The following is an 8,674-nucleotide window of genomic DNA, read 5'->3' on the forward strand; positions in this document are numbered from 1 at the left end:
TATACATATATGTACATTTACATGTTTTTTTATACACATGTGTATAATTTAAGATAAATGATACTGTACATATGTGTATATTACGTAACTAAAGATTAAATAAAATTATACATATGTGTATAATACGACTTTTTTTTATTTATTTTTTATTTTTTAATTTATTTTTATTTTTTTAATGAAACCGGAATGAAATATAAGAATTTTGGTTTTTTTACTTTTTAAAAATTTTTGTTTTATGATTTTTTTAAACAATTTTTTTAAAGTTGTTTTTAGTGGTCCAAAATGGTTCTCAAAGTTCTCAATTTGCAAAGGGTTCTCTTATGATCCTTACCCTATATATATATATATATATATATATATATATATATATATATATATATATATATATATATATATATATATATATATATATATAGCAATTTAACACTAATAATTCAGTGTAGTCTCTTACCATGAACTAAATTACCTTTTGCAAATTGCAAAGCACTAACAATCATAGCAAAGGAAGAATAGATTAAGACTTAAAACACTAATATTGAACACTTAAAGTTGATAATTAAGACTTAAAACACTAATATCGGGAGTATCAATGATATATCGGCCAGTATCATTGATATTATCGGTAACCGATATTTTAAACCGATATTCTGATTTATATATTGCCAAGGACCGATAACCGATATATCACTAATATATCGGTGATATATCGGCGATATCGACTGCATAGCCGCTATAGCACTTACATTGATAGCATAGGATATAAATGACAGCTTGACGTTATTACATGCAAATCATCTAACAGTGTAGTTTTTACTACAAAATGACGTTTAACTAGACAACCGTGAAAACCTGCCGTTTGCAAGCAATTTAATAAAAACAAACATAGGAGTTTGTCATTGTTAAAACCTTAAGATGAAGACGGATGAGCTGTTGGTGTCTTACTGGCTGAATCAGCAGGCTTTGGTTGTGACGGTGACGGAGGTGTATAAATTCGTGCTTTCTTCAGAATCTCTGCAACAACCCAGAGCCTAAAGAGAAACTTGTTTAATAAACAAGCCCTAGCTTTACTAATCAAGCTCGACCTGCAACATGACCCACGCGAGCCTATTATTATATAACTTTTATATTCTTATAATAACTGTTATTACTTATTACATATGAAGTTATAACAAAAATAATTAAATAACTAATACTATGTTATATCACTGGGTATGATTGATTGATTGATGTTATATACAAAAATTATCTATAAATATATTTATAAATAAATTAATCTCAATAACAGTGGTTTCTCCACCACGACGCAACACCACAGCTAGGGTTTCGAGTTGATTCAAGTCACTCTCAATTTTGCCCTAATTTTTTTCGTTACACGCCACCACTGCTCTGCCGGACCACCGCCGGAACGCCACCACCCTAAGCCGCAGCCAACGCCGCCGTGCCGTTTTTCAGGGGAATCCGGAATTCCGGCGACCTGCTGTTTCCGGCAGCCACTGTTGCTATCCGCTGTTCTGCTGTTGTCCGTGTTCTGCTGTTGTGCGTGTTCTGCTACACCACCGAGCACCAGCCACTACCGCTGTTCCACCACTGTCATAGTCCTGAGGCTGTCGCCGCTGTTTGGAGCTGCTGTCACCATTGGGATCTTGGTCCTTGTCATGTCGACTACTAGCTTCGTTTCGTTATCCTTTGGTGTCTCACCCGGTTGTGTATAACCGAGGGTTTCAGATCTGAAATCCTATCGGCGTCTCACACTAACTGATTTTAAGGGTTTCAGATCTGAAATCCTATCGGCCTCTTGGTTTGTTATTGATCGATTTTCCTCTTATCGATCTGCTATATTGTTTGAAGAAGGCGCAATCTCCTGTTTCGCGGGATTTTCTGATAGCTCGTGACCCTAAGTGAAGGTTACGGCTATCTGCTTTCTACGTCGATTGCTCGGTGAGATCGTTCCCTATCTTTGGTTATTGTTTAATATTGGTTTCTTGCATTAGGAATTGTTGATACCAGATATACATGCCTGGTTTTTGTGTGCATTTTGCATCCTAAAGTTTTATGTGCTTCGTATTGTGTGCATTTGCTATTATTATTATTATTAATATTATTATTATTCGTATTAGTACTGTTATTATTATTATTATTATTATTATTATTTTCTATTATTATTGATTAGGCGTAATTGCTAGTGTTTGTGTGATTAGTTGCAACCATAGATCGTAGAAACCATGACTACTACTTGAGACCATGTCCTAATACGAGGGGTCTAAGAAAGGGCAAAGATAGGGAGCGTATATTGCGTTTGGCTTCTTGGAATGTAGGAACATTAAATGGTAAGTTGCTAGAATTGGTAGATGTGCTTAAAAGACGTAGGTTCAGATAGCATGCCTCCAGGAGACTAAGTGGAAAGGACATAGAGGGGCTGAGTGTAATGGGTATAAGTTGTGGTACTCAGGGTCTGATGGAGCTAGGAACTGAGTGGGGTTTATAGTGGCTAAGGAACTACACACTAGTGTGGTGGAGATGATAAGACATAATGACAGGATTATGGTGTTGAGATTAGTACTAGGAGAGGAAGTAGTGGCAGTAGTTTGCGCCTACGCGCCTCATGTAGGCCTAGGGGATCAGGAAAAGAGAGAATTTTGGGATTGCCTAGACGCAATGGTAGGGGGCATACCTAGGGGGAGATGATTTGTATAGGAGGTGATTTTAATGGACACATTGGTAAGGATAACGATGGTTTTCAAGCCGTACATGGGGGTTTCGGTTTTGGTGATAGGAATGAGACAGGAACAGATCTTGTAGAGTTTGCGGTGCCCATGACCTAGGTATTATAAATTCTTTTTTTAGGAAACAGGATTCCCATTTGATCACTTTTAGCAGTGGCGGACGCGACACGCAAATTGACTACATTTTGATGAGGCAGGGAGACCGACGTTGGTGGAAGGACTGCAAAGTCATACCTGGGGAGGCAGTTGTGACTCAACATCGACTACTAGTGACAGATATAGGCTTCAGAAATAAGCTGACTGGTCGAGAGAAGAAAGGTAAACCTAGAATTCGATGGGGAAATTGAAGGACAAAAAGCTCCTACTGTTTAAGGATAAACTCATACCGCAAACAAGGGCTCGACTAAATGGGGACTCAACTCATATAGGGAAGATATGGAGACAAAGATCATCCAAGTAGCAAAGGAGACCCTCGGGGTCACAACAGGAAAGACAGGTGGGTATCAGGAGTCCTGGTGGTGGAATGATGCAGTGCAAGACAAGATAAGGGACAAACAACGATGCTTTAGGGAGCTAATGAGGTGCACGATTGAGGAGGAGCGAGTGGAATTGAGGGACACCTACAAAACGGCCAAGATAGAGGCGAAGAAGGCAGTGGCGGAAGCAAAGAAAGCGACTTTTAAACGGATGTATGAACGTCTAGAAACAAAAGAGGGAGAACATGCTATGTTTAAGATTGCCAAAGCCAGAGAGCATAGAAGGCAAGATTTAGGGCCTGTGAAGTTCATAAAGGAAACAGATGGCCATGTACTGGTCAAGGAGCATGACATCAAGCTAAGATGGAAAACCTACTTTCATAATCTTTTTAACAACGGGAGAGCTTACCAAGAACATGACAACACAAACTTTCAACGACAACAACCGAATAACTGCTATTGCCGACGGATCACACGACAGGAGGTGCAGACTGCACTTAGGAGGATGGGAAGGTCTAAGGCAGTCGACCCAGACAACATACCCATCGAGGTGTGGAAGTGTCTGGGAGAGGAAGGAGTCCTGTGGTTTACTACTCTTTTCAATAGTATTCTCAAATCAGGTAAGATGCCAGACCAGTGGAGGAAGAGCTTTGTAGTTCCTATCTATAAGAATAAAGGAGACGCCCAATGTTGCGGTAACTACCGAGGAATCAAACTACTAAGCCATACTATGAAGCTATGGGAAAGAGTGATTGAGGTTAGACTTAGACGACAAAATCAGGTTACGGTCAACCAATTTGACTTCATGCTGGGGCGTTCCACAACAGAGGCAATACACCTTATAAGAAGATTAATGGAAAAGTATAGGGAGAAGAAGCGTGATCTACATATGGTGTTTATTGACCTAGAAAAGGCCTACGACAGTGTGCCACGACAGGTTCTCTGGGAGTGCTTGGTGGGTAGAGGAGTACCCAGGAAGTACATAGAGATAATTATGGATATGTATACAAGGAGTGAAACAAGTGTTCGTGCGCCAGTGGGGGATACTGATTTCTTCCCTGTAGAGGTGGGTCTTCACCAGGGGTCAGCGTTGAGTCTGTTTCTTTTTGCAGTAGTCTTGGATGATCTGTCAAAGTCTATTCAGGGGACTCTCCCGTGGTGCATGATGTTTGCAGTCGATATTGTACTACTTGCTGAGACAAAACAAGATCTAAACATGAGGCTTGAGGAGTGGCGAACAACCTTAGAGACAAAAGGTTTAAAGATTAGCCGCTCTAAGACAGAGTACCTCCACTGTGATTTTGGTGGGATAAATGACAATGAGGACGTACAGATCACCATCGAAGGGCAGGTGGTCCCGCAGGTAACGAAGTTCAAGTATCTAGGATCATTTGTTCAGAGCGATGAGGAACTAGACAGTGATGTGACTCATCGAGTTCAGATAGGATGGTGTAGATGGAAAACAGCCACAGGTATATTGTGCGACAAGAGTTTCCCGACTAAACTAAAGGGAAAATTTTATAGGGTTGCAGTTAGACCTGCAATGCTATATGGAACAGATTGTTGGGCCATCAAGAAGGCACAAGTGCGGAAGATGGAGGTAGCAGAGATGAAAATGCTACGTTGGATGTGTGGGCACACAAGGCTAGACCGAATAAGAAACGTTGTGTTTCGAGAGAGATTAGGGGTAGCAAACATAGCAGACAAGATAAGAGAGTGGAGATTGAGATGGTTTGGGCATGTGAAGAGAAGACAGATGACGAATCATGTTAGATCCGTAGAAAACATTACTATAGAGGGAGGAAGGGGTAGAGGACGACCTAAATTGACTTGGGATGAGAAGATTAGGCATGATCACATAGACTTAAACCTCTCCGAGGACATGGTTTAGGATAGGAATCTTTAGAGAAGTAGAATTAAAGTTAAGGATTTTTAGGAAGAAATGAATACATTAGGTCTTATACTTAACTTATTTAGGTCACATACCATAATGGTATTTCCCCTTCATATATTATTATTATTATTACTATTACTATTAGTATTATTAGTTTTGATATAACTGTTGAACTTTGTTTCCCGTTGTTTTGCTTCATACATATTATTATTATTATTATTATTATTATTATTATTATTATTATTATTATTATTATTATTATTATTATTAGTTCTTTATATAACTGTTGAACTTTGATTTCTTTGTTTTGCCTCATACATATGTACTTAGAGCCAATGGTCTCTCTGGAAGCCACCTCTTTATCCCTTTGGATAGAGGTACGGTGTGCCTACATCTCACCCTCTCCAAACCCTACTTATAGCTTTGCTGTCGGTGGGACTCCACTGGGTATGATTGATTGATTGATGTTATGTATAAAAATTATATAAAAAATAACTATAAATATATTTATAAATAAATTAATTAGCAATAAACAAGCTGAGCTGGACGAGCTCGAACTTTCGTAAGTTAAACGATCAAAATTCGAGCCTTGGCTCGGCTCATTTACACCCCTAAACAAGGCTTGATCTTTAAAGGGGTAGCAGTGTGATGAAGTTGTCTCAGGTTATAATCCAGGTTTCTCTGTTTTTTTTTCTTAACAGGTTGAAGGACGCCTACCAAATGTAAGCTGCGCTTTACATGTGAAAAAAATCCAATATAGACAAGTATGACTGACCCACCCAATCCAGACGATTTGGTTTGTCATTTTCTAAAACCGTAGTCACTGGTTTGGCCCAAACTTATCAAAACCGGCCAAACCTGACCGTGAACACAGCCTAGACTACTGCTAACAATTAAAACATATAGATCTGTTAGGTATCCGTACCTTTCTTGTTTTTCAATATAAATTGATATAATTTTTGGTTGATTAGCCTCGTTGGGCCGAAGGTTAGTCATGGCCCGGGTCCTTCCTTTTTTTGCTCAGAAGTGTAAATTTACATGTTTTTGTCTGAAAATTTTTACACGTAGTTAGGGCTGTAAACGAACCGAACGAGATTTTATGTTCTTGTTCGTTCATTAATGTTACGTTAATTATTATTATTATTATTATTATTATTATTATTATTATTAAGTATTTTTCTATTTTGTTTATGTAAGGGGTTAGTGGCTATTTTTGTTAGTTGGGGGGTGTCCTTAGTAACTTGTTTTGCTATTTATTATGGTACGTATTATTAATGAAATCATATCATAAGTTTAAAATATTCTTTCTTCTCTAACAAGTCTCTTCAGCCCTTCCTAACCCTATCAATTAAGGAAATGAATGTGTTCACGAATGGTTCACGAACACATACGGGCACAAACAAAATCGCCAGAGCCTAGAGATTGAGACCGTTGTATTTGTCAATGTGACTAATGAAAACTTGTAAACGACTCGAATGAACACGAACAAGGGCATGTTCTTGTTCGTTCATTTAACTTTAAAAGAACACGAACGCTTAATCGAACAAATGTTTATGTTCATTTTAGTTTATTCAAAAAATGAACATTTTTGTTCGTTTGTTTAAAATCTAAACGAACATGACTGAACAAAGATATACGAACATAAATGGACATATATGAACAAATGTAAATGAACACAAACAAACATAAATGAACGTAAATAAAAACACTTAAATGAACACAAATTAACAAATATAAAACCTTTAAGTAGAAGACTCGTCCAAATAATTTTTAATTATTTTCTGTTAATACATAAGCGAACGTTTATAAACATAAATAACTAACGAAACATGTGCTCATACCGTAATAACAGTTCCAAACCAATACATTATGTATACAGTTTTGTAAAATACCACTGATGATTTCATCCTTCGATAACTCTAAAAACCAAACCTAAAACGGTGTTGTGTTCGATTCTCAGAACTCCGAAGTGATGTGTTGTGATTTGTCACTGTTGTGGGTTCATTTACATGCAATAGCCTTAAACTATATTAAATGTCGATTTCAACCCTTTACTTTTTTTTAACTTAGTATATTGGATGGCAAACGAACACGAATTTGACGGGTAAAAACAAATCAGACGGATATTTATGTATGAGATCGGGTGTGGAATTAGTTTTACAAAATTTTATGGGTATAAGGCGAGTGATATTTCACCTGATTACTTAAAACATGTATATTCGTTCGTTGATTTTTACTTTTTCAACTTTCTAATATCATTGGTTAATAATAAAGTTAATAAAAAATTTTGGTAATTTCAACTGTAAATTTATTAACGAATTAAATGTTTTATTTAATTGCCCAAATTGTATTTGGTCAGCTATGAGACATGGATATACTCGGGTATGTGACAACGATAGCTTGTTCCATAATTGTTGCTAAATGTTAAGCATATACACAATACATCAGATAAAGTGACAAAGATTACTACCACGACCCAAAACACCACTTGAACACTACACAAACCAAACAAGTTTTGGGTCGGCTAATTCGATCATAAATAGGTTAACCTAAACACAACTTGTTTTAAAATAGGCAACCCAAACATGGGCCCTAACAAGCATGTTAGGCTGTATTAAAAAGTTTTAAAGAAGTTATTATTTTGATTTGAGAGATGAAAATTGTTAAAAGTTATAGTTAAATATTTTGATTTCATATAATTTCACTTTTGGACCCTTTGCTTATCTGCTTTTCACTTTCAACAGTTTTATTTTATTATTTCTAATTGTCCATCATCCCATTTGTCTATTATTATAATCTCGAGCAAAATACATCAACTAAAATTTGTTAACTGGGAACTTGAGATAAACACAAAAGGACAATTAAAATAATACAATTTACACAATGTTTCATATGAATAAGACTAATTAGTTGTTTAAATTTTTATCAAGTCATCAAGTATTCCTCGGATCCATAAATGAACAAAAAAACGAGTCGATCCAAACACGATAGAGGTGTTCTTCGGGTTTTGGGGTTTATTTTGGGTTCTTCGGGTTTGGAAGTTTTAAATTTTGACCTGAAACCCAACCCAAATTCCTCATGGGTTTTTCGGGTTTCAAGTATATTTGCAAAAAAAAAAAACCCTACAATGCTAAAATTAAAACAACATATTCGTCTTTGCTTGTAATGTAAATAACCAAATAATAGACCAGCATAACATGATTAAACAATTCAAAAGAAGAGTAAAACAAACTTCAACCATAATCATCTTCAATCAGGCGTGATTTTGTTGTTCGATTACGGTTGCTATTAATCATAGACAAAAAACTAAATTAACAATTGATTCATTATTATAGGCGGAAGGACAACAATCCATTAGTGTCAGATTCTTAAAACTTTAGTGGATAAGGCTTAACTTATTATACCTAAAAAATATTTGGTTTAAAAGTAAAGGTTTTTTCGAATTGACCGGAAACCCATAAATCAGACACAAGAACCAACCCGAATTATTTCGGTTCGGGTATGAGTGTTTTTGGGTAAAAGTGAGAGGCCTAAAACACGATACGATTTGAAGTGAAGGACACGTTACACAAAAGTATAGT

Source organism: Bidens hawaiensis, unplaced genomic scaffold, assembly GCF_021521415.1.
Source record: "Bidens hawaiensis isolate Kalapana, Puna unplaced genomic scaffold, B.hawaiensis_p1.1 tig00001758_1, whole genome shotgun sequence".
Taxonomy (NCBI): Eukaryota; Viridiplantae; Streptophyta; class Magnoliopsida; order Asterales; family Asteraceae; genus Bidens; species Bidens hawaiensis.